This window comes from Dermochelys coriacea, chromosome 4, assembly GCF_009764565.3.
Source record: "Dermochelys coriacea isolate rDerCor1 chromosome 4, rDerCor1.pri.v4, whole genome shotgun sequence".
Taxonomy (NCBI): domain Eukaryota; kingdom Metazoa; phylum Chordata; order Testudines; family Dermochelyidae; genus Dermochelys; species Dermochelys coriacea.
In genome coordinates, this window is record NC_050071.1 from 69,535,595 (window position 1) to 69,550,914 (window position 15,320).

At 40.1% G+C, this 15,320-nt stretch overlaps 1 pseudogene; it reads right to left on the reverse strand.

The window, feature by feature from the left end:
• Positions 1-5,436: 5,436 nt before the first annotated feature.
• LOC119854840 lies at positions 5,437-6,060 on the reverse strand (annotated as a pseudogene).
• Between the last annotated feature and the right edge of the window lie 9,260 nt (positions 6,061-15,320).

Below are 15,320 nucleotides of genomic sequence, written 5' to 3' on the forward strand. Positions count from 1 at the left end.
CTTGCCCAGGCTCTGGCCAGATATGCATGTCCCATGGGCCTTAAAGCCCCAAGCCCCCCATTCCCCATGGGGCAAAAGCTCCTAGCCCAATCACCCTGCCACAGGGCAAAAGCCCAAAAGCTCCTTGCCCCCAGTCAGGCAGGCAAAAAATAGGGAGGATGTGGGGAGCTCCACAAGCCACACTTTAACTGTAAAAAAGTTGCATGTGGCTCCTGAGCCATGGTTTGCCCACCCCTGATATAGGCAAACACAGACAAATACACTTAGCAGCTGCTCTTTGATTCTTATCAATACAAAGTTGAATGAATTGGGGACTGCTAGCCTAATTAACATTTCTTTGATAGATTGTCTTGATTACAACTGCAATGCCTCTTGCTAAATTGTGATGGGTCATACACCAGTTACTTATTGTCATTCCCCCTCGCCCACCACCTTTCTGCTGCCTCAACATTGTGACTTCAATCATGGCATAGCCACAGCCTGTGCCACTCCCCATGGCATATTTGAATAACAAAAGCATTCAGTTGTGCAAAATGCAACAGTTTATTAAGCCTCTGGTTATAGAAAAGAAAAGTTTGGGGAGGGTTCATAGTTAATATGAGGTATAAATTGGCATTGCCTGCCCTGTAAAGGTAGGAATAATACTGCTCCTAGCTGAGGTACAAATGCCCTGTAACATTCCTTCTAGCTGGCAATCTCTGCAGTGTCTCCATCTTTGCAGAGGAGATATCACAGAATTTAAGACTGAGAAATTGCTCAATTTTGTTTTGCACATTACAGGAAATAGCTGCATGCCCTTTTCCCCACCACAGCTTGCAAACCCCTTCCAATCCTGCAACATTTTTTTGGGGGGGGACATCCTGGTGAATAACATCACAGAATATCTTGCTGATCTGTCCTTTGCCTTTTTGAATAAAACCATTCTCTGCCTCCTAATCACCCACTTCAGCATAACATTACAGACAGTCAGGACAACCTAAAGGGGATATAGAGATGATTGCTATCCAGCTCATCCCCAATGCCCCTCACAACCTCTTCTGGCACCACAGAAGCAACTTTGGAACACAGCCACAAACAGAACTTCAAAATCAAAACAGGAACATCATTCCAACCACCGCATCCCATCTGAACCACATAAACCGTGCATCCAGCACCCTCTTAACATGCAGACCACATACCATTTCTGAGAGTCCCTCAAGAAGGAAAGAGTCTCAAGAAGGAAAAGTCAGATAGATAGATAGAAACTATCTATCTATCATTTCCTGGCTGAAATATGAACAATCAGCCACAACACCTGCAACAGCCAGACCACCAAGAACAGGGCCTCTACATGCTACTGAGAGACTGGCCAACCTGAAGGAGTGAAAAAGGAAGATTCGGAATGAGCTGTTTTCAGAATTCATGGCAAAATCCCAGGGGGAAACCAGATTGGCTGAGAAGTGGAGACTGTACCTCAGATCCCAGAGGGGAAAGAAATGCAGCTGTCCCAGAATATCATGGCAGTCATCAAACAAAGTGTTGCAGTGGCCAGAGACAGTGTGGCTGTGGCCAAGGACAGCATCATCATGGAAAAGGAGAGCAGGAAAAAAGACAGTGAGATGCAGAGGCAACTCACAGATGCCATCCTGGGCAAGAATGCTTTTCTCCAAAACATGTTTCTGCTCCATCAGTGGGCCCTCACATCCTGTAATCTGGGACCCACCTTTGTCCTTCAGCCCCTGGACTATACTGGGTACTGGGACCAGCAGCAACTTCTCCCTGCTATACCTTTGCAACTGCTATCAGCAGACATTCCTGCATCAGAACCAATCTTTGGGCACTGAGAACACTAGCATCTCGGAACCCAGCTCTTCTGAGCCCTGCAATGCCCCTGACAATTTTGAGCCAGGGCACTCAACACCAGAGCTTATGTGGACAAGAAGAGCCAGAAGGAAGTTGCATACATACCTGTTAATTTAACATTGCCTTTCCACCCTCCACAAAAAGTTGTTTATTTTCAATGTTCTTACTGTTGCACTTTCAGTTTTGTTTGCACTGTTTCATTCATTAAAGGTTTGTTTATGGTTGGTTAGTTAATAGATTGCTTAGTTAAACTTATTTGCAAATACAAAAATATTATTTTTGCATTGGTTCCATAATTTGTTTTTGTTTGTTCTTTAAGAATAAAAACCACTTACAAAGCATCCAGTATAATTCATTGCATTTCACTCATAAATTTCTTTAAATAAAAATGAAACAAGACTCAAGATTTTCAGAAGTATACAGGGAATGTTCCCCTTCCAACACCATACACAATACCCCAGTGCTAAAAATAATAGAAATTTAGATAGGTCATCTAGTCCAGTTCCCTGCACTGAAGCAGGACTATTAACTAACAGGTGTTTGTCTAACCTGTTCTTAAAAACCTCCAATGACGGAGATTCCACAACCTCCCTAGGTAACTTGTTCTAGTGCTTAACTATCTCTACAGTTAGGAAGTTTTTTCTAAGGTCTAACCTAAGTTTTTCCTAACGTCTAATTCCCTTGCTGCAATTTAATCCCATTACTACTTGTCCTGTCCTCAGTGGATAAGAAGAACAATTTATCACACACACTCCTCTTTATGACAACCTTTTCATACTTGAAGACCTTTATTATGTCCCTAATCAGTCTTCTCTTCTCCAGACTAAACAGACCAATTGTTTGCAATCTTTCCTCATCTGTCATGTTTTCTAGACTTTGAATCATTTTTGTTGCTCTCCTCTGGACTTTCTCCAATTTGTTCACATCCTTCCTGAAGTGTGGTGAACAGAACTGGAACAGCATTATCATTGCTGAGTAGCCTGGAAGAATTATTTCTTGGGTCTTTCTTACAATGCTCCAGCGAATACATCCCAGAACGATGTTTAGCTTTTTGGAAACAAGTATTACATTGTTGACTCATATTTAATTTGTGATCCACTAGAACTCCAAGATCCTTTTTTGCAGTACTCCTTCCTACAAAATCATTTCTCAACCTGTATTCGTGCAATTTATTATTTGTTCCCAAGTGGAATACTTTGCATTTGTCCTTTTGAATTTCAGACTGTTTCTCCAGTTTGTCATTTTGAATTCTAATCATGTCTTCCAAAGTGCTTGCAACTCCTTTCAGTTTGGTATCTTTTATATATTTCAGCTTGGAAAAGAGACAACTAAGGGGGATATGATAGAGGTCTATAAAATCATGACTGGTGTGGAGAAAGTAAATAAGGAAGTGTTGTTTACTCCTTCTCATAACACAAGAATTGAAAATTGAAATGAAATTAATAGGCAGCAGATTTAAAACAAACAAAAGGAAGTATTTCTTCATACAACACACAGTCAACCTGCGGAACTTTTTGCCAGAGGATGTTGTGAAGCCCAAGACTATAACAGGGTTCAAAAAAGAACTAGAAAAATTCATGGAGGATAGCCATTGATGGACCTATTAGCCAGGATGGGTAGGGATGGTGTCCCTAGCCTCTGTTTGCCAGAAGTTGGGAATGAGTGACAGGGAATGGATCACTTGATGATTACCAGTTCTGTTCATTCCCTCTGGGGCTCCTGGCATTGGCCACCGTCTGAAGACAGAATACGGGGCTAGATGGACCTTTGGTCTGACCCATTATGGCTGTTTTCATTTTCTTAACACTCCCGCACACAGGCTAACATTCAGGCATGAGCCTCAAAATATGAACAATAGGCATCCCTGACAACATTCCCCTGCGTGTTAGCATTTCCCACAGAATGCCTACCTGACTGCTTGAATTGCTGAGCAAGTCTCATCACCTCTGCGTCCCACCCATCATTAAGGCTTTCTCCTTTGCTCTCACAAATATGCAGAACACAACATGTAGTTATAATGGTTGGGACATTTTTTCTGTAACTTCCAGCCTGTTCCAAAAGTAGCACAATTTGCCATTCAAATGGCCAAATGCGCACTTTACCACTATTCTGAAACTATTCAGGCAATGGACAAAGGGAAGGAATATTTTAACTAAGTGGCTTGTGAATAGCTTCATTAGCCAGGGCATCAGGGAATATGCAGGTCTCCCAGAATAACCAGACCAACGTCCACCCCATTAGTGTCCAGGGTGCTCCTGGGAGGCAAACAGTCCTTTCTCCATTCATCTAAATAGTACCAAGTTTCAAAAGGTCCTAGCATCATGAATCCTGCCAGACCACCCTGCATTTATGTCTATAAATCTGCCATGGTGACCAACCAGCCCTTGCAACATCATGGAGAAATACCCCATTTTGTGTATAAATTCAGTGCTCAGGTGGCAGGGAGCAGGGGTGTCAAAAGAGAGGCACAGGGGTTCCATCAGTTGTCCCATTACAGCTTTATGATTCAGTTAGACAGCACCTTATCAATGGCATAGCACACCTGCATGAGAATGGCCCCAGCAGTTGATCTCCTCACACTAAATTGGTTGGCTACAGACTGGGGTTGCCAGCTTCCACATGATGACCCACTTATCCATAGGTATGGGGCACCGCATGTTAGTGTGTTGTTGCTGCAGCTTCATTCTGCACAGCCCTAAAAAAAGGTAGCTCTCCCCCTCGTGAAGTTCTTTTGCCACTGCTGGTCATCCCAGGTTTGCAGAACAATCCTTTCCCACCAACCCATGCTGGTTTCTCATCTTGCTCCCACTGCTGCAGAGTATCTTCCAGCTGCTTGGTGGTGTGACGAGAGAAGTCCAGTGCTGAGTTCATCCAGGTTTGACTGCTGTAATACAGCCCAAGCAGCCTCTGTGTATTTGCACTTGCCACCATAGCAGCACAGACATTGTTGGTCCCTGCTGGCAGACAAGCTGAAAATGGCATGCGCCTGTCCAGAAACAAAATATAGGTCAGAGCCAGCTGAAATATGGGATTTAAAAAAAATATTTGAACCTCGCTTCCCAAAATTCACAGTGAAACAATTCCAGCATGCATGCTGCTCAGCAGTGAAGCAAAGGCCCCATGGAGAACACTATGCCCTCAGTCTGCAGCAAACCAACACCATGTGTTATCATGATGCAAACTGAAAATAGAACAGGCAACTTAGTGGAACAAGTTGTGCACTGCAAGTTACCTGCTGAGCATCAAAATCTTTGGATTAGCCCTATCTCACCCCTCTTCTATGCCTTTGAATTTGAAGAGGAGGTTGCAAGTGCACGAGATCATTGCAGATTAGTAAAGTTAATGGAATTGAAGATACAAACTGTGTATTCATTCTGAGAAACTGAAAGGTAACTAAGGTGGGGTGGATTGGTTAGGACTATGTCAGGAAAATGACTTTTAAGGGGGAAAAAAGATGATGGATGGGGTTTCCAAGAGCAATCAGTATTGACCTAACGGTTCCTGTTGAAGTAAGTTTGCATTTTACTGTTGGCGACTTTTTTTTTTGGTTGGTTTTTTGGTTGGTTTTCAAGTGTTTATTAACAAGAGCAGAACTGCAACACTAGTGCAAGCAGTTACATGTTCTCCTGATCAGAATACATACTGAGCAAGTACAAAAAAAGATAGATATGCCTGATCAAAGAATTCTTTGTGTTGACCTAGAGCTATCATGTAGAAACCCAAGTACATAAAGAAATAAGTTCCATGAGGTCTGCTCTGTACAGATGTGCTTTTCAAGTGTCAGTCAAGGCTGGACTTAGTCAAGCTCTCTTGTAAACCTGTGTGCATACTTGGTCCTCACAGCGGAGCTCCAGATATAGCTGATCTCCTTCAATCCAATGAGTCCAGCCCCTGTTCTTCTTGTCTCCAGTCTGGATACAGACAAGCTTGTCATTGTCCCAGGTAACTATACTCTTGTATTTTCTATGATCAAGGCCTTTATTGTCTTCCTCAAACTCCTATCCAATTTTGAACTGGACAAAGTAACTTCTAAAAGTGCTGGTGGTTTGGATGGAGAATGAATTGCCTTCCTGTTCAATAACCTTCTGTGGCTTCAGTATTTTTGCTATCTTGCGAGTTGCAAAGCCAATACCCAAAAGCATGTAAACTTTGAAGCATGTAACCTTCAAAGTTGTCACTGCTCGTGAGATTCCAGGTGCCATTGAAATCCACAGGCATGGCTAGGCTGCTAGAGCAAGAACCCCAAAGGGAAGTGTGCATTGACCAGAGAGGAAGGACTGTTGATGTCAATGAGAATATAATTAGGCCAATACTAAATTGCTCTTGAAAAAAATCAAACCTCCTCTGCTTTTTGAGCCTTTTGCCTCAGTAAGGAGGGCAGGTGCAATCTTCTTGTCTTTTCACGAAAAGCATCTTGCAACCACTGGAGGCAACAACAAATAAAAGAGCATGTGAAGGAACAAATGAAGAGAAACTGTGCTAAAATGTATTAGCTAAAACTTTTTGCTTGATAATAGGATCACTCCATCTATCAGGTATACACTGTACTCCACATTCACTTTGTAACAGCTAACTTATTTAAAAAGCTGATTCCTGGACTGTTTTCTATTAGCACCCAAAACTGCTTTACAATTACCTATTAAATCTTAGGTTATTTGATCTTTGCTGTGCATTAATGGAGTTGCAAACACAAAATTTGTGTTGGAAAGCAATCCACTTCTGCTTGTCTTTATGTGAGGACATTCTTGAAAATCCCTTGCTTTACCCATATCCCCCTTGAGTAATAAAGCAACAGTTCCTGAGGAATATGCTGATAATTATCGGTTTATTATCTGATGGCCTGAGGCTAGAATGAGAGTAGAGAACATTCTTATAAAGCAGGCAGGAACTGCAGTAATGGTAAATCTCTCTGGGATTATTGCTGTTATGAACCATTTTCAGAAGTTTATGATGCAGATGTGCAAGCTTGAAAGCACCCACATTCACATTAAAGTAGTCACAGATATTTTAGAATTAACAGCTTTTTGTAATGTCACAGCCCTTTCCACCCTGCATTTCAAAACAATTGCTGTACTATTTCATACTCTGTCTGCCCTGGGGCTGCTAATGTTCTGTAGATCACCTCTCTTCTCACCTTTTATGAGAAAGTGGGAGTGTCACATTAGATTTGCCTTCACATGCTTTCCAGAACTCTGTCCTTGGTAGAGTTAAAAGAAAAGGAGTCCTTGTGGGACCTTAGAGACTAACAAATTTATTTTAGCATAAGCTTTCATGAGCTATAGCTCAATGCATCTGATGAAGTGAGCTGTAGCTCACGAAAGTTTATGCTCAAAAATATTTGTTAGTCTCTAAGGTGCCACAAGTACTCCTTTTCTTTTTGCAAATATAGACTAACACGGCTGCTACTCTGAAACCTTGGTAGAGTTAGAAATCTTAAAGCAAATTACAATGATCTAAACAACAGAGTTTCCAGTCCTGCCATGACAACTATTTAATTATGAAGTATTCCACTTCCCAGGAAATGTCCTCTTGGAGAATTTACTTTGAACGTTCCCTACCCCACTGGATTTGCCCACATCAGGTATTAGGAGGTCTGAAGTGTTATATTTTGTAGAAGTTATTTCTTTACAGAAAGGTAGCTCCGGGAAGCAAGGAAGCTGGCTAAACACAACCCCAAGTTTCTCTGTATTTGCATTCCCATAACTGAAAGCCTCTGCACAATCTTTGCATAGCCCTATCTCCAGGTTTGAGCTGCTAAATCAGAAATTAGATGGTTCCACATTAAAGAAGGGGGAGTGCCTAGAGCAGTGTGACTAACAGATTTTTCAGTTCACTAGCAAATTTAAAAAAAAAGGGAAAAATCATTTTGGGTCAAACTAAAATGGAAATGTTTCAAATTTTTTTTGCAAACTGAAAAGGTGGAAAAATGTTCATTTTGGATTGAGTTACATGTGTTTTTAACTTTCAAGTGGTCTTTTTTTACTGGTGTAGAATTGTTTTATATAAAAAATCAGGAAAAAGTGAAACATTTTTGTTCAGAAAATGTCTAAATGAACTGTTTTGACTTCTTGATTTTTGTTTGTTTTGGCAGGGAGGATGCATTGCCACAAACAGAATTTGTCAAAAAAATCCAAATTTGTGAAATGTTTGTGTCAATAAATCTGCATTAATTACCACACAGAGAAAGTTTCATCCAAAAATTTTCTTCCAGCCACCTTAAGACCCTGGTTTTTTCCCCTTGGTCATTAGGCATTCTAATTGATCTGGAAGCCTTGTGGCAGAAGATTCATTTTTGACTGGGAATCCTGGGTAGGGTAGAATAGATCCTAGACAGTTCTATCCCTTCCAAAAGGATTCAAGTTTTACTCTTTTCTGTGACAGTGTGTGTTGAATGCCTTACGAACAGTCTAATATCACAGCAGTTGTAGTAAAACAAGATTTATTCAGAACACAAAGAGAAAAAGTCAGATTAAATAAAATACAATATCTGCACAAGGTATCTAGTTTTAAACGCTGCATAAACTAATTCAGATAAGTCTGTTCTGCATCTTTTCCAGAAAATAATCTTTTTTTTCCTATTTTGTTCCTGTATCCTCTGTTCTGGTGGCCATTCTGCCTGTCAGAAAAACAGCCCTCAGTTTCAAGACAGGTATCTTCTCTCTTCCTTCCTCTTTCAATCACCTGTCTTTGTCCCGATTATAGTCTGTAAATCTTTAGATCTCAAAGGTGTTAGTTTGTTCATTACAATCCCAGGTATACCCCACAAAGGTATTTAGACAAATGTTCTCTCTAATAACTTCTCATGATGCATCTATTGAATAGTTCCCAAATCCATTAAAGGTTATAATCACTCCTTTGTAAAAACAATTTGGACATGTCTAGACTCGGAAAATAAATTGTGTGTAAACATGTGTAAGATAACACATGTTAATGACCATATTTTGAAACACTAGCGTAGACCAGCGTTAGAGCCTTTAAAACTTGTGAGTCTTGAGGAAGGTGTCTAACCAGTAATCATAACCAGTCCAAAAGTTTTAAGATGCTAAACCCTGTCTATACTCATTCTTAGAAACATGTTTGTTAAAATACGTTAGCTACTGTGTTTTTAAATACAACCTATTTTCCTGTTCTAGATATTGCCTTTGTGATTTTCCTGTTCCCTTTTCATAATACATTTTTTTTAATGTTGTAACCACACAGCAGTTGTTCCTCACTCCAAGCGCTCTTTTCTTTCTGTTAAGCCTTATGGTTTGAAAATTTCAGTTCTGGTGGAAGTGTCAGCTTGAATCCAGCTCACTCTCCGTCTCTCTCTCTTACTTTTATCCAGTCTGAATTATTGATAGATTAAAGATGATCTGTCACAGTAAAGAGCACAATTAAGATTCCTCTTATTCCCTAAACCTCTGGGAAATCTTACACAGCAGGGGTACATTTACCGTAGCCTGTAACTGGGAAGGTATTTGCTATGAGGCTGCACTAAGGAAATATGCCGTACGAAGGCTGGTTTCTATTACTAATATGTGTTTGTAAAATTATCTGCATGCATATGACTGTGTACTCCTGCTAGTTGTTTTCATATCTGGCTGGTTCATTTTAGCTTGTGATTTTTAATTTGCAATATGCAAATCAAACAGACAATACATTGCTTTCTGATGTGGGCAGGCTTCCAGCCACCAAGAGTCAAAAGCTATCGCTCCTGTTGCGCAGAGTATCTTCAGCTACATTCTGTCTTCTGCTTGATCTTTCCACATTTCCTGTTCTGTGCCTAATTGAAGCATGTTTATTGAGCTGATTCACAAATTATTAGAGAGAAAATGAACAAAGCTAAAAGTGAAATGGTATACCTGAAGACCAAACTGGTTTTTATCAGAGCTACTATCACAAAAAATTGCATCCATTTCCCATTGGGCTGTGATGTGATCAGACATGCTTACAGAGGCAGGTTGGAGTGTGGTCAGTACTTGATCAGTCTAGGGTCAAGACAGTTTCATATCTGGATGGAAAAATCACCAAGAAAAATACACAGTGCTGACTCACCTCATGGGAACGACCTTGAGTTCTCTGTGATTTTGGTGCCTTTGATATACAATGCCTCAGATTGCCTTTTCAATTTTAAAACAAAGGGATCATTGGGAAAGATCACAGTGGTATGGACATTTTATTCACCCTGAAGAGAAAGGAAAATTGAAGCAGTATTTGGGGGAAAGCTGGCTACTCTGTGACTGTCCCTGAAAAAGACCAAGATCAAGGTCCATCAAATTATTTGTGTCATAGAGAGAAGAGCTACTGCCAGAATGTGAAGCCACCCGTTAACCAAAGGAAGGCCTGTCACTGCATGTAAAGAGACAAATTCTGACATCAGTTATAACAGTGTAAATCCAAAGTATCTAAAACTGAAGTTGTGGTGAGAGATTTATTTCAAATAACAATAGTAAAAGCTTTGATCAACACTTAAAATAAATACCTGGCTATTTTAGGGCCAAATTATACCCAGTCATCAAGGGGTTACATAAAATAGTGAGCAGAAGGTTGCAAGGAGCAATCTGTGAATGGGAACCAGGTCAATATTAACAGGATGCTGGAGTTTAATATTCTCAGGATGGAAAGAATCTATTGAATCAATTTTATGTGAGTTACAATTCTATCAGTATCTAACTAGCACAAGTTGGAATGTACTGTGGGTTATTTTTCCAGGGACCATCATAAAACACTGTATTTTAATCACCCTCTGCATCAGGTGTAATAACATTAGTCAGGTGCTGACAGTATTCAATGGTGATAAAAGAAAGTGCTAACCGAGGAGCTGATTTTTAACGCAGGGAGAAAGATCAATCAATTCAGCACAAAGTGATAAGAAAGAGGAAATGATGGAAGGGTCTTAAGCAATAATATTTTACTGTTAACTATGTTCATTTGCTCTGCTATGATTTATGGTACATCTCTATAAACAAACTTCACTGCAGCAGGATAAGAGCACACAATAGAGAATGTGCAGAATTAAATCAGAAGAGCGAAATGTGGTTGAGGGCTTGTCTACACTACATAGCTGTATAAATGTTACAGCAGCACAGCTGTGGTGCTTCATTGTAGACACTACCTTCTGCATAGGTAATCCACCTAATCTAAAGGCAGTAGCTTGGTCGAAAGAAGAATTTGTCTGTCGATTTAGTGCTGTCTATACAGGAACAGAGGCTGGCTTAACTATGCCACACAGAGGTGTGGATTTTTCAAACACCTGACCTAATTTTCTATTTTAGACCAAGCCTGTCTCATCCACTCAGAGATAAAAGATTTTAAACCTTAGTGGCTGAAAGCCTATATCCCTTAGAAAGCAACATTGTCAGTTAAGTTTGCATACTGCATATTAAAAAAAAAAAGCTACAATGAGGCAGCTTGATATGAAATCAAATAGCAGGACCATGTCAGAAAGACTCATCCCACAGAATCCATTCATTCACAGAGTCAGAAAGCTGAAGTTATCCTGAAATGAAGTATTAGAAAATTGATAAAAGGAGGTCATGGCAGAGCATAGCTGTCTCATTTCTGTGGTCTGACACATAATAAAATTTAGTACATGTCATAGGTCATTGTGCTACAATGCTACAGGTTCTACAAAATTTTAACAAAGGATCTTACAAACGGCAATGATAACATAAGCAGCAATTGAAAGTTAATTTCGCTGTAAGAGTGAAATTCACTCTGATACAGAGTATACATGCAAGACCCAATGCATCACTTCATTGGAACATGGAGTTTAAAGTCCTGTAAGGGGTCCTCTGGGTTTCCTATATACTATCTTTTGTCTTTCCTGAGTCAGGTACTATTCACTATTTTCATGAATGACTTGTATACTGGATTGGAGAGTGTGATTATAAAATACATGCATGACACCAAGCTGGGAGGGGTTGCAAGCATTTAGGATTAGAAATTAAAATGATCTTGATAAATTGGAGAATTGATCTGAATTCAGCAAGATGAAATTCAATAAAGACAAGTGCAAAGTACTTCACATAGAAAATTAATAATCAAATGCACAACTACAAAATGCCTAGGTGATAGTACTGCTGAAAGGATTGGGGCTTCTAATGGATCACAAATTGAACATGACACAAAAATGTGATGCAGTTGTGAAAAAGACTAATATTCTGGGATTTATTAACAAAAGTGCCATATGGAAGATCATTGTCCTGCTGTACTCACCACTAGTGAGGCCACCACTGGAGTACTGTGGCCTGTTTTGGGAGCCACACTTCTAGAAAGATGTGGACAAATTGGAAAGAGTCCAGAGGAGAGCAACAAAAATGATCAAAGGTTTAGAAAACCTGACCTATGAGTAAAGGCAATAGCGTAGCCAGGGGTTGAGCGGGGGGACCGGCTGCTCCCCCTCTGAGCACAAGTGGTGCCTTTTTAATTTATAGGCGCCTTTTAAAATTTGTACTCACCCGGCGGTGCTCCGGCTTCTCGGCGGCAGGGGCCTTCACTCGCTCCAGGTCCTCAACGGCATTTCAGTGGCAGGGGCCTTCAGTGTCGCTGAAGACCCGGAGCGCCACCCGTTGAGTACAAGCGGGTGGCACCTTTTTTTATGTCCACTGCCCCGTTTGCTCCATCTAGCTACACCACTGAGTAAAGGTTAAAAAAACTGTGCATATTTAGCCTTGAGACTCCAAGACTAGGGGCAACCTGATAAGTCTTTAAACATGTTAAGAGCTGCTGTAAAGAAAATGTGATCATTCGTTCTCCATGTCCACTGAAGGTAGGACAAGAAGTAATAGACTTAATCTTCAGCAAGAGAAATTTAGATTAGATATTATGAAAAACTTTCTAACTATAAGGATAGTTAAGCAATGGAATAGGCTGCCCAGGGAGGTAGTGGAATCCCTGTCACTGGAGATTTTTAAGAACAGGTTGGAGAAACACCTGTCAGATATGGTCCAAGTATACTTCGTCCTGCTTCCGCACAAAGGGCTGGATTAAGATGACCTCTCAAGGTCCCTTTCAGTTCTATATTTCTATGATTCTATGAAAACAAATTTCAAAATCTTTTACATTGCCATGAAACGGAATTGTCAACCTCCATTCAACTCTATTGCTGGATCCATACTTACACAGATTCAGTAAACTAGAATTTCTACACAGAGGGTGCAAAAGGTGTTAGTTGGATTCTGCACACCCACACCAATCTCAGCAAAATTCTGCACTGAATACCTGATTACTCCGGGGAGTCAGTTTTACCAAAAGACATAATTATGCGGGGGGAGGGGCATAATCTAGTCAGTAGAAAGAGAAACATTCATTGTCATGAAGAACGGAGGTCTCAAAGCACACAAAGAGGAGAGCAAAGATTCTGACCTCCAAGAAGTAGGACTCAAGTACAGAATTTATTTCACATCCAGTGGTATAACAGGGCTAACACATTCAAAACCATTATCATGTATCTCAGGTTACAGATCTGGGAAATATTCCAAAATGACTGATGTTAGATGATTTACAACTGCAACACAACAGACAACACATAGGAAGATATTTATAACAATGAGCTTTTCTGAAATATACAGTAATAGGCTTAAGGCAATACCATACAGTAGCATGATAGCCATAATATGGGCTTTTTTTTATTAATATGGTCAAGATACTATTAGAATAACAGAATTCCTGCCATAGTAGAATGGCAACACTATTGCTGTAATTTCTTCATTGAACTAATTCTTTAAAATAAGCCATGCATCAAAAAACACCATTTCCTTAAGCTTATAATTTCAATATTTATGAGTTAATTTGAATCCCAAATCAAAAAAGAGGTTCAGTGTGCAGCTGTAGAAAACAACTTACCCTTATCTTATGCATAACTAATTACTTGGAAATGGTTTATCTGATTTCCCCCTCCTTCTCCCGCTCCTTCCAGTATGCATACAAGTCAGTAGCTTAATGTCTAAAAGAGAACCAATCCTCATAAAGCCTTCTAAATACCCACAAGCCAATTCAATTTTAAGCAACAATATAACATGGGCAAATGGAAAACAATGGGCTATAAATGTGAATTTTTCTCACATTATAATGCTTATCAGTTTTGTAAAAGTTTTGCAGCAAGTAGCCTCTGGCATTACTGTTTGGTATGTGCTCTTTTCCATCTTAGTTCTGAAGGGACAATGTTTGTTTTTTTCACATAGTCATTCTGGCTGCCCTTTTTCCTTCACCATCTCTCTCTTCCCTTCTCTATTCCCTTTCTTCATCTCCCTAGGTCCACAGCTCAACTTTTTTTAAATGATTTTTTAAAAATGCCCCCTTGCGAAATATAGATGCTGTTGTAGCTTGTTAAACTGAAACAAAGCTATCTGAAAGTGGCAGGGAAGGAGAAAAGGCCTGACTTAAACTACTGATGTCAATCTATTGACTTCAACAGGCTTTGGATAGGTCCACTAAAAGAGAAAATTTTAAAAGACAGCGGTGATAAGAGTCAGTGTGTGTGCTACAAGCTAGTAGTGGAAGGACACAGACTAAATGTGCATATACCTTATAGATATTAGAATAATTAAGGTTAAAAACAGTCCTGTTGAAATGTGTTCAATATTAATGGATTTTGAATCAAATTCTGTCCAGGTTACGTAGATATAATTTTTAGGCACTCAGAGAGGACAATGATGAACACATTGTACATTCCTAGCTAGACAGGCAGATTGGATGATTGACAGATTAATTACTAGAAAGTTTCTTGGGGTCATTCCAGATTTACACCAAGCTGACCAAGAACAAAGTTTGTCTATGTGTCTTAAACTTCTACAATTCCTTTTAGTGTATTTTCTTTTTTTAGTCTCTGAAGACAGTAGGAAGGGACTGGACAATTATCGGTAGGGATGAGTGAACAGAATCAGAGTCTACAGTTTTTTAGCTTTGCTAGACTAGTTGAAGTTAGCCAACCTTATTTTCAAAGAATTTTAAACCCAATTCTTCCCCCAAGGTGATTTTATATTTAAATAAATGCTTTTCTAGTTAAAGAGAAACCTGTGATTGTTTTTCTATCCCTATCTCCAAAAGTTAGGCTGGCACAAATGATCTGGCTGTAAACTATATATAGCATTGTGAGGGGTGTACTAGGCCCTTTGAGATCCCCTGCTGGAGGCCTCATGGTCTTACCACACCCTGCTCCAGAAAAAGATCAGTGAAGATGGGTCTTCCAAGCCAGCCTAGAGAGGCTACAGGGAAGCAGCCAATCAGAGTGCAGCAGTCCTAGTTAAAAGGACTGAACCTAGACAGGACTTCTGAGTAATCATGATTGGTACATAGGAGGCTATAGCCTGGAACCCAGTTTAGGAGTGAGAATCATAGGGTTCCACCTTGAGAGAGGTGAAGTTGCAGGGCCTAACAGCGTGCATTCAGTGAGACAGAGTTGCAGCTAGCCCCTAATTGTGAGACCGACCATTACTTTTTATCCAACAATTTGCAAATAGATAAGTTAGGGCTTGAGCACCTCAGTTGCTGGC